The sequence below is a fragment of the Dromaius novaehollandiae genome, chromosome 16, assembly GCF_036370855.1.
Source record: "Dromaius novaehollandiae isolate bDroNov1 chromosome 16, bDroNov1.hap1, whole genome shotgun sequence".
Taxonomy (NCBI): domain Eukaryota; kingdom Metazoa; phylum Chordata; class Aves; order Casuariiformes; family Dromaiidae; genus Dromaius; species Dromaius novaehollandiae.
In genome coordinates, this window is record NC_088113.1 from 3591795 (window position 1) to 3600634 (window position 8840).

Consider the following 8840-nt stretch of genomic DNA (forward strand, 5'->3'; position numbering starts at 1 on the left):
GGGGTGAGAAGAAGAGTTTCCAGGAGGCAGGGTTGCCAGAGCGCTTGCTGCAGCCGCCTCTTGTGGGCGGAGGGCGCGGGGCTGCTGCGCTGCTTTGCCTGGGGGCAGCAGGAGCCCAAAGCCCGCTCGGGGAAGTCCCACGCCTGCTCTCCCAGGGCCGTGCCGCGCTGCCTGGGCGCCGACGGAGCAGCGGGTGCGTGGCCTGGCGGCGGAGTGAGGAGCGCTGCTGCCCGCTGCGGGGGTGGGAGCAGAGCCCCCAGCCGCTGTGCAGGGCAGGGGGTGCAGGGGAGCAGCTCCCGCTGTGTTAGCGCTCTTGCTGGCAAGGCAGGCTGCGTAGCGAGCGTGACAAGCGTTGGGTGATTTCTCTCCATAGGTTGTGTGCACTCTGTGGGCGTTCAGTGAATACAGGCAGTATCTGGCCGCGCTCAGGACAGAGGCGGACAAAATGTACCGTTGAGAACAAGTAAGTAAAGCTCACTGTTCATAGGCACGTTTCCCGGTGCAGAGGGTTGGGGCTTTACTTGTTTTATCTTGCCAAGGCGTGAACTGAAGAAGCAGTGGGGGCTGTGCTGGTGGGCTGGGCATTCTGGTATAGAAACAACTCCCTGGGTCTGAGCTGAGATGGCACAGGGGTGGGGACAGGCAGGAAAGTCATCCCCGAGTGCCTGGAGTGCTGAGGCAAGCCCTTCTCTTCTCCCCTGGTTTGTGGCTGAAGCACAGCGCTGCTCTGGGCCAGGGTGAAGCCTCCACACGCAGGTGCGTGAGAGCGTGTTGTGGCAGAGGGGAGCTGAGAGCCGGTGTCAACTTTCAGAAAAGGCTTCGAGAACAACTGGCAAAATTGAAGAGTGCCCCCGAACTGCCACAGGGGATGGACATTTCTCGCCTGCGAGAGCGGCTGCTGTGGGAGCAACGAGAGAGTTGGAGAGCTGCAGAGCGGGACGTGAGGGCCAGGTAAGAGACAGGACAAGGAACGCTTGCGCTAGGAGCGGGACCGTGGCCTTCAGCGAGGTGCCGGCTGGAGCCTTGCGTTCCACGAAAGACCACCAAATTGCTGTGCGAGCAGATGCTGGTTGTGCCTGGAGTGGTGCAATCAGTGTTTGGAGCCTGGCAAAGGCAGCTGGAAGCTGTTTGGGGCGCTGGAGCCAGGAAGCCCAGAGCGGGACGAGGGCAGTGGCTGAGCAGGGAGTGGTCTGGGCAAGAGAGCTGCAGGCGCTCTGTTTCAGCCCTCTCTATTTGTCTGGAATTCAGCTTGTCTTGGAGCCAGCTGTTCCAGTGTGCACCATGTCCTAATCCTGAAGATGAAGAAATTTGGGGGCTGAATCACAATTCCTGCCTGTTTTTGTTGTGTCGTGAAGCTTATTCTTTAATGCATTTCTTAACTCTTCAGGAAGAAGAAACTCTGTCCAGCAGCAAGCTGCTGAGCTCCCAAGAGCCTGCTCGTCAGGAACTTCAGAGTCCTGAAGACAGCTTGAGTGAGCCATCGCAGGAGGAGCAAGACACTGAAAACCAAGGTATATACACGTCTGGACTGCAGTGCCCGAAGCCTCTGTCTTCCCTCCCAGGACTGCAGGCAGTGCTCTCCTTCCTTCTCAAACCTCCCCTTTCCTCTAGTTCAGAAGTCTTTTACAGGAGGCTCCAAGAGAAGAGCTCTAGCCTAACAGAGCCATGGCTGCTTTGCTGGCCCCCGTCACAGCACCTGAGGGGAAACAGTGGGGAGGGCTGGAGCCTGTGTGCTGACCAGAGTTCACGACAAGATTAAACAGCAGACAGAGGAGGTTTCCAAAGGGTAATGTCTCTAAGCAAGTGATGAGCATCAGTCATACTCACAACAGGAAGACTTTCTAGCTGAGGGATGATGTCTCGCTTAGCTTTCTATACCCTCTTGCCAAGGTAGAACTGCAGGCTTAGAAGTTACTCATTGGTGGCTGGTTGTTTCTTCTTGCAGAAGGCAGTACAGAGGATTCTTCTAGACAGCTGTGTCTCTGTCCTGAGACAAGAACATCCCTCTCTTCAGGAGCCTCTGAAGAAGACAATGACTCTGACTTGAAAGAGAGCAGAAGATTTTTGCAGGTATGACATCAGCATCCCCCTACATCTCAGAAGATAGCAGCTGTCATGCTCTGACATGGTTTAGGGGTACCCACTGATAGGGTTCAGAAGACTTTCTTCTCTTTATCCTGAGCCTTTCCTGCCTCACCATCACTGCCCCCTGCCCCATACTTAGTTCACTCCTCTAGCTTCCTGGTGGAAGGGCTTTATTCTCAAAGCACCCAAATGAGAAAGAGCTGCGGGATGCCTCCGGGGTGTCTCCACCAACACATCCTGCGCCCACAGGCTCCGGAGCCTCATTTAATCTCTGACCCTTCCCCACGGACCTTGCCTGAGCTACGCCACAGGGGGCCTGTGCCCGACCTTGCTGATTCTGCCCTTGCCTTGCCCACCTGATTTCCTGGCTTGCCCGTGACCTGCCTCGTCGCTATGGGCTTGCTGGCAACTGCCAAAGTGTCAGCTGGCCCTGGTTACTGTCACCACTGTTATGGAAATTAGGCTTGTCGGCCACCATAACAGGGCTCGACCCTAGGTTCCCGCAAGTAAAGTTCAGAGCCAAATCAAAACAAATTAAATTTTAATCACGCGCGTGCCATAATTACAGCTCGAGCTGGGTGCCTCCTAAGAGGGACCCTAACATAAACAAATCCTGGGCAATTACAGTTTTTTCAACTTACATTTCCCACCCCTCACGCGATAGTTAGACCAATAGTAATTTTTTGGCCTGGGGTCTCCTGCTCCTCATTGGGTCTCATCGTCATTCTGAGGTAAGCTGTTTTTCTCCTTATTTTTGTTTTTTGCGGTCTCTGATGACGGTTGTACCTCTGTTTTTGTTGGGTCTTACTGTTGTGTCTTAAGGTCCTGAGGAGGAGGTGATTCTAAATCATAACAATTAACACTGCCCCAGCAGTGAGCTGAGGCTTTGTCCCTCAAGGTCCTAATGCCCTGCGCTGGTCTTCTTTCAAAGCCTTGACACCCTCCCTTTCGGGGTGTGAGATACATTCCTGCAGACACCCTCCCTTTCGGGGTGTGAGAGGCAGGAATGCAGACTGCTTGTAACTTCCTTATCTTCCTAGCTTGAACCAGCTCTGAGGCCCTTTTCTTACTGGACTAAGTAAAAGTTCATTATTTTATCTAAGTGCGGCCTAAGGCTTCAGCAAATTTAGCTACTCATGCTAAGCAAATGTTATAGAAGTTGTGCTAAGCAGCTACCTCTAGACAGTTTCAGTTTGCTATTCTTTAACAGTTCCCCCCTTTGTTTTTATGAAGCATCCCTGCTAATACTTTAAACAGAGTTCTCAAAGCCTTGCAAGGCGTACTATCACGTTCCATAATCTTATGCATGATATGATCGTAAGCAATAGGCATAACACAGTTAAAGTTAGCACAACTACTACTGGGTGCAACACATGATTATAAACGCTGTTGTAGTTGGTGACCACCCTAGAAGAGTTTCCCAGCCATGATGTTCTCCGTCCCTTTTTATCCTTTCCGAGACGTGGTGTATCTCTTCCGCATCATGACGAATGGTGATTAGAGTTTTCTGTCCACTGTTTCGGATGCGTTCTAGCAGTCAACGCAAATCATCATGTTATAGTAGTTTCTTTACCAGGGTGAGATTCATCCCAATGGGGGTAGGTAGTAAATTTTGAATTAATGTATGAGTAGATTGTAACAATTGATAAGATCTAATAGGAGCTGAATAATTAAAGTCGCATCCCATAATCTTGGGTAAAGTTACAAATACAAATATTTGAGTGATGACTTGTATCTACAGCAATGTTATCTATGAATATAAGATTACTAAGTGTTCTTACACATACACATCCTTTTTTAACATATACAAGTACAGTTCAACTTTAGCAGCAAAAGAAGAACATAGTATGACAGTATATGGCCTGTTCCATTTAGGTTTTAACTTGGATTTTTGTGAAAATACTTTAACTAAAACTTCATCCCCAGGCTGTATACCAAGCACTTGTATGTCAGGTGGTGTGGATTGATATCATTGAGCATATATATATATATACATTTTTTTTTTTAAGATTTTCAAACCTTTTTGCATACTTAGAACATACTGGGTTAGTCGTTCATCTCTGTCTAACAGGCTGGTCTTAGCTGGAATAATAAGTCCCTAGTACAGCTAAATGTCTCCCGAAGAGAATTTCTGCTGGTGTTATCCTATGGGTTGCCATGGGACATTTCAAACATGCCATAGAGCTAAGTTTAATGCTTCTGGCCATTTTAGGCTAGCACGTGTGCATATTCTTGCTATTTTTTCTTTTAATGTTCTATTCATTCTTTCTACTTGTCCTGAAGATTGTGGGTGATAAGGGGTACATAGGTTTCTTTTTATTCCTAATGATTTATATAACTGAGTGATTATGCTGGCCGTGAAATGGGCACCCCTATCTGAATCAATGGCTTCTGGGACCCCATACCTAGGTATGAGTTCTTTCAGTAAGGCTTTTACCACTCCCCCTGTGTCGGCCTTTCTTGTTGGGAAAGCTTCTACCCAGCCTGATAACTGATCTACTATCACTAACAAGTATTTGCACCCATTGGCGGATGGCATATCCGCATCATCTATTTGCAGCTTTTGGAAAGGGAAGTCAGCCCATGGTCGCCTCCCCTAAATCTGAGCTTGGCTTGTTATTTGAAAACTTCTGGCAGGTCGGGCAGCTATCTGTTATTCTTTTAGCAGCTGCATAAATTCCTGGAGCAGCCCATACTTTCTGTACCTGCTTAGCTATTGCCTCGGCTCTCCCATGAGCTTTATCGTGAAACCACCTAGCTATAGTAATTAAATATTTTTTTTGGTAGAATTGGTTTTCCTCCAATTGTCCATATTCCATCATCACTTTGTTTTGCTTCCCACTGCTCCCACTGTTTTTTCTCTTCCACTGAGCAGTCTTTTTCATACATAGTTTTGGGGTCTATTAAGTTTGGCCACTCACTCTGGTCCATCCTTGGAACTGCCCCCATACATTCTTTCAGAGGCTGTCGAGCTGCAGCTTTTGCAGCAGCGTCGGCTAAAGCATTTCCTCTGCTAATTTCTGTAGTGTCTTTAGTATGGGCTGGGCAGTGTATTACAGCAATTTCTTTGGGCAGTTGAACTGCTTCCAGCAAATTACGTATTTCTTCTCCATTAGCTAATTTCTTTCCTGATGACGAAAAGAATCCTCGTTCTTTCCATCACATCCCTGTTGCGTGACATACTCCAAATGCATATTTAGAATCGGTATAGATATTTACCCGCAGGTTCTTACCTGTTTTTGCTGCTTGGGTCATTTTTGAGTGTACGCGAAAAAATAGTCGGAGACCCAGTAAATCCCTGTGGCAGCCTCGTCCAAGTTAATTGTTGTCCCTTCTAAGTGAAAGCAAAGAGATCTTGGCTGTCTTCAGCTCTCAGTATACTAAAAAAGGCTGCTGTTAGGTCAATCACAGTAAAATAAGTTGCCCAATGAGGTATTTGTAGTAAAATGGTTGAGGGGTCGGGAACTACTGAATGTGGAGCAACTACATGTTGGATTATAGCCCTTAAGTCTTGTACAAACCGATACTCCGGATCACCATCAGAATCTTGCCTGTTCTTTTTAACCGGCAGAATCGGAGTGTTGTACAGAGATTCACAGACTCTAAGGATACCCAGTTTCAAAGAATGATTGATTTGTTTTTGGATACTCTTCTCTGCTTCCTTTGGGATAGGGTATTGTTTAACTGCAGGAGGCAATCCCCCCTTTGTTTTTATCGAGACTGGACTAGCTGATTTCAGTAGTTCCACATCCATTCCTGAAGAGCTTCATAACTTTTTAGAAACTGATTCTAAACTTGTTGGAATTTGCAGATTAGTCGACTCTGGTTCTGGTGTCTTAGCCAGAACACATGAGCCCATAATTATTAATTGTATCCCTTCCGGCTGTAAACAGATCTGCGTATCCAAGGCTTGCAGGAGATCTCTCCCTAAGAGGCAAGAGGGCGAGTCTGTGGAAATTATAAAACGTCCCCACACTGTTTTACCCCCAATAGTGAGCAATAAGGGCTTAGATAACATTCGTTCACCTTTTCCCATGACTCCTTGCATCACTATTTTGTCTGATGACTTGCATCCTTTAGGCTCAAAATTTAAAAGGGAAAGGGTGGCTCCAGTATCTACTAGAAAGGGAACTTCTAAACCTTCTATATTTGCCATTGTCTGCCCCTCAAAATTCAAATCTATATCCCATAAATTTACCCCAATTTCCACAGTATTTTCTGAGTCTCCTATCTCCTGTCATTGTGGGCTGACTGGGAATTGCCTGGTCTCATTCTTAGTGTTTGATTTTCTCATGCTGGCCCCTCTATTCCCAAGTACACGGGGCCTCACTGGGCATTCCTGCTTCCAGTGCCCTTGTTCCCCGCAATAATGACAAACATCATTAACTCTCAATTGTACACCACGTTCACTTTGATTCCATCTACCTCCTCTGGTTCTGCCGCGCCCCCTCCCCTTGCCAGCCTGGCATATGCTCTTTAAAATACTTTTGTGTATCAGGGGCTGCTTGATCTATAAAAACACTAATTGCGAGAGCATCGTTGAAGTTTTGTGGGGTCATTCCTCCATATTTTAGCAGGGCTTACCACAAAAGTCCCCATAGTCGTGGGGGTGTTCATCTAATCACTGTCCGCATTCTTGCACTTCAATCCAATTTACTCCTAACTCTCTGCATGCTCTAATTACTTCTGCTAAATTCCAAAGTCCTGTTTGACACACAGCTCTATCTCCTGCATTATTACAATCCCAATTTGGATCATTTGCTAGCCAGAGGTTTCTATTCCCCCGGCTTGCTGCACTTCTTCCACATCTTTAATTATCTTATCCCATTCTTTTGGTTGAAATAATTCCCTCAAAAGAATTTGGGTATCACTCCAGTTTGGGTTGTGCCCAGTGCATATATTAGAAAATAACTGGACACATCGCTCTGCATCCTTTCTTAATCTCTGCATTTTACCCCCCCCCCCCCATAAGGCGAGATCGCCAGGGTCCCGGGGTTGATTAGTAAATACCCACAGCACAGGAGGGGGGGACTGGCCCCTCCCTTTCCCCCCGGCTGTAAAGCGGCAGGGTTAGTCAGCACGTTGGGGATCATAGGATAGAGTCCGGCAGCCGGTGGAGTAGAGGGAGAGGGAGGAGGAGAAGGAGAAGTAATGACAGAGAGATCATCAGGCATATAAGGTGGAGCAGAAACTTTTGGAGCACAGTCCGGGGTACTAGTATCTGCTCACACAAGTGTTACCTTCGGCAGGTTTCTTTCCTCCCTCCCTCCTGGCTCAAATGCTTCCGTGCCCATGCCCAGTTATCCCAAACATACCAGTAATCCATTAGACTTGGAAACCTGTCTTCTAGACGATTTCACAAGGAAGTTAGTTCCTGCTGATCAGAAGTCCCTTGCGGTGGCCACCATTCTGCTGGGTTTCCCTCCTTTGTCAGGAATGGGCAATCCTCCTGACACAGCTGGATCAACCTTTTTTCCTTAGATTTTTTTGGTACTCCAGTTTTCCAAAATTTTGGCTAAGGGCGTCCCCTTTTCTATGCCGAAATTATTCCCCATACTGAGTTTCTGAAAAGTGCGTCTTAAGCAAGTCAGGCAGCGCACTTCCTTACCAGTAACACCAGCCCCTGTAGCTGGTGCGATCACACTCTCTTTCTCTCACTCTCTGGGAACCGCACTCCCACCCCCCGAGTCTTTAACTGCTAGGACTGCTGTCCCTGCGCAGCGGGCGGCTTCCTCAGCCGACGGGCGCCCCGGTCGGTTCCCAGGCTACACACACACACACACACACACACACACACACACACACACACACACACACAGAGTACTGTTCACGCTCACACCAGTCTCAGTGACTCTAGACTTCTGTCTTACAGTCTTGCAGTGCGCCTTATGCTGATCAGGCTGTGCATCCCTGCTCCGGCTGGACCAAGCTGGGACTTACAACCCACTCAAACCCTGGGGATGGAACTCGCACCCGTCCCCCTGGTACGCCTTACAGTGGCCAGCCCGTGTACCCCCCTGCCTGGTACGCCTTACGGTGATCAGCCTGCCTACCCCTTACAGTGCACTGTTACCAGACCAGAATTTAGAATTTAGGCGGGAGTTTAAGACTCACCTTCTCGGTGCCTCTCGGTGCCAAAGATCCCAGGTGAACTCACCCGATGGCACCAGATGATCGTTTGGAGACGAGAGACCCCGACAGTGGTCGCCTAGGGTCCCATCTGGGGTGCCAAACTGTTATGGAAATTAGGCTTGTCGGCCACCATAACAGGGCTCGACCCTAGGTTCCCGCAAGTAAAGTTCAGAGCCAAATCAAAACAAATTAAATTTTAATCACGCGCGTGCCATAATTACAGCTCGAGCTGGGTGCCTCCTAAGAGGGACCCTAACATAAACAAATCCTGGGCAATTACAGTTTTTTCAACTTACATTTCCCACCCCTCACGCGATAGTTAGACCAATAGTAATTTTTTGGCCTGGGGTCTCCTGCTCCTCATTGGGTCTCATCGTCATTCTGAGGTAAGCTGTTTTTCTCCTTATTTTTGTTTTTTGCGGTCTCTGATGACGGTTGTACCTCTGTTTTTGTTGGGTCTTACTGTTGTGTCTTAAGGTCCTGAGGAGGAGGTGATTCTAAATCATAACAATTAACACTGCCCCAGCAGTGAGCTGAGGCTTTGTCCCTCAAGGTCCTAATGGCCTGCGCTGGTCTTCTTTCAAAGCCTTCACACCCTCCCTTTCGGGGTGTGAGATACATTC

At 48.1% G+C, this 8840-nt stretch overlaps 1 long non-coding RNA gene across 1 annotated transcript; it reads left to right on the top strand.

Annotated features, from left to right (window-relative positions):
- The first annotated feature begins 1262 nt into the window (after positions 1–1262).
- LOC135330083 (uncharacterized) lies at positions 1263–8485 on the top strand. Its single transcript, XR_010391842.1, has 2 exons — positions 1263–1511; positions 1946–8485. It is a non-coding gene; the product is annotated as an uncharacterized LOC135330083 (long non-coding RNA).
- The last annotated feature ends 355 nt before the right edge of the window (positions 8486–8840 follow it).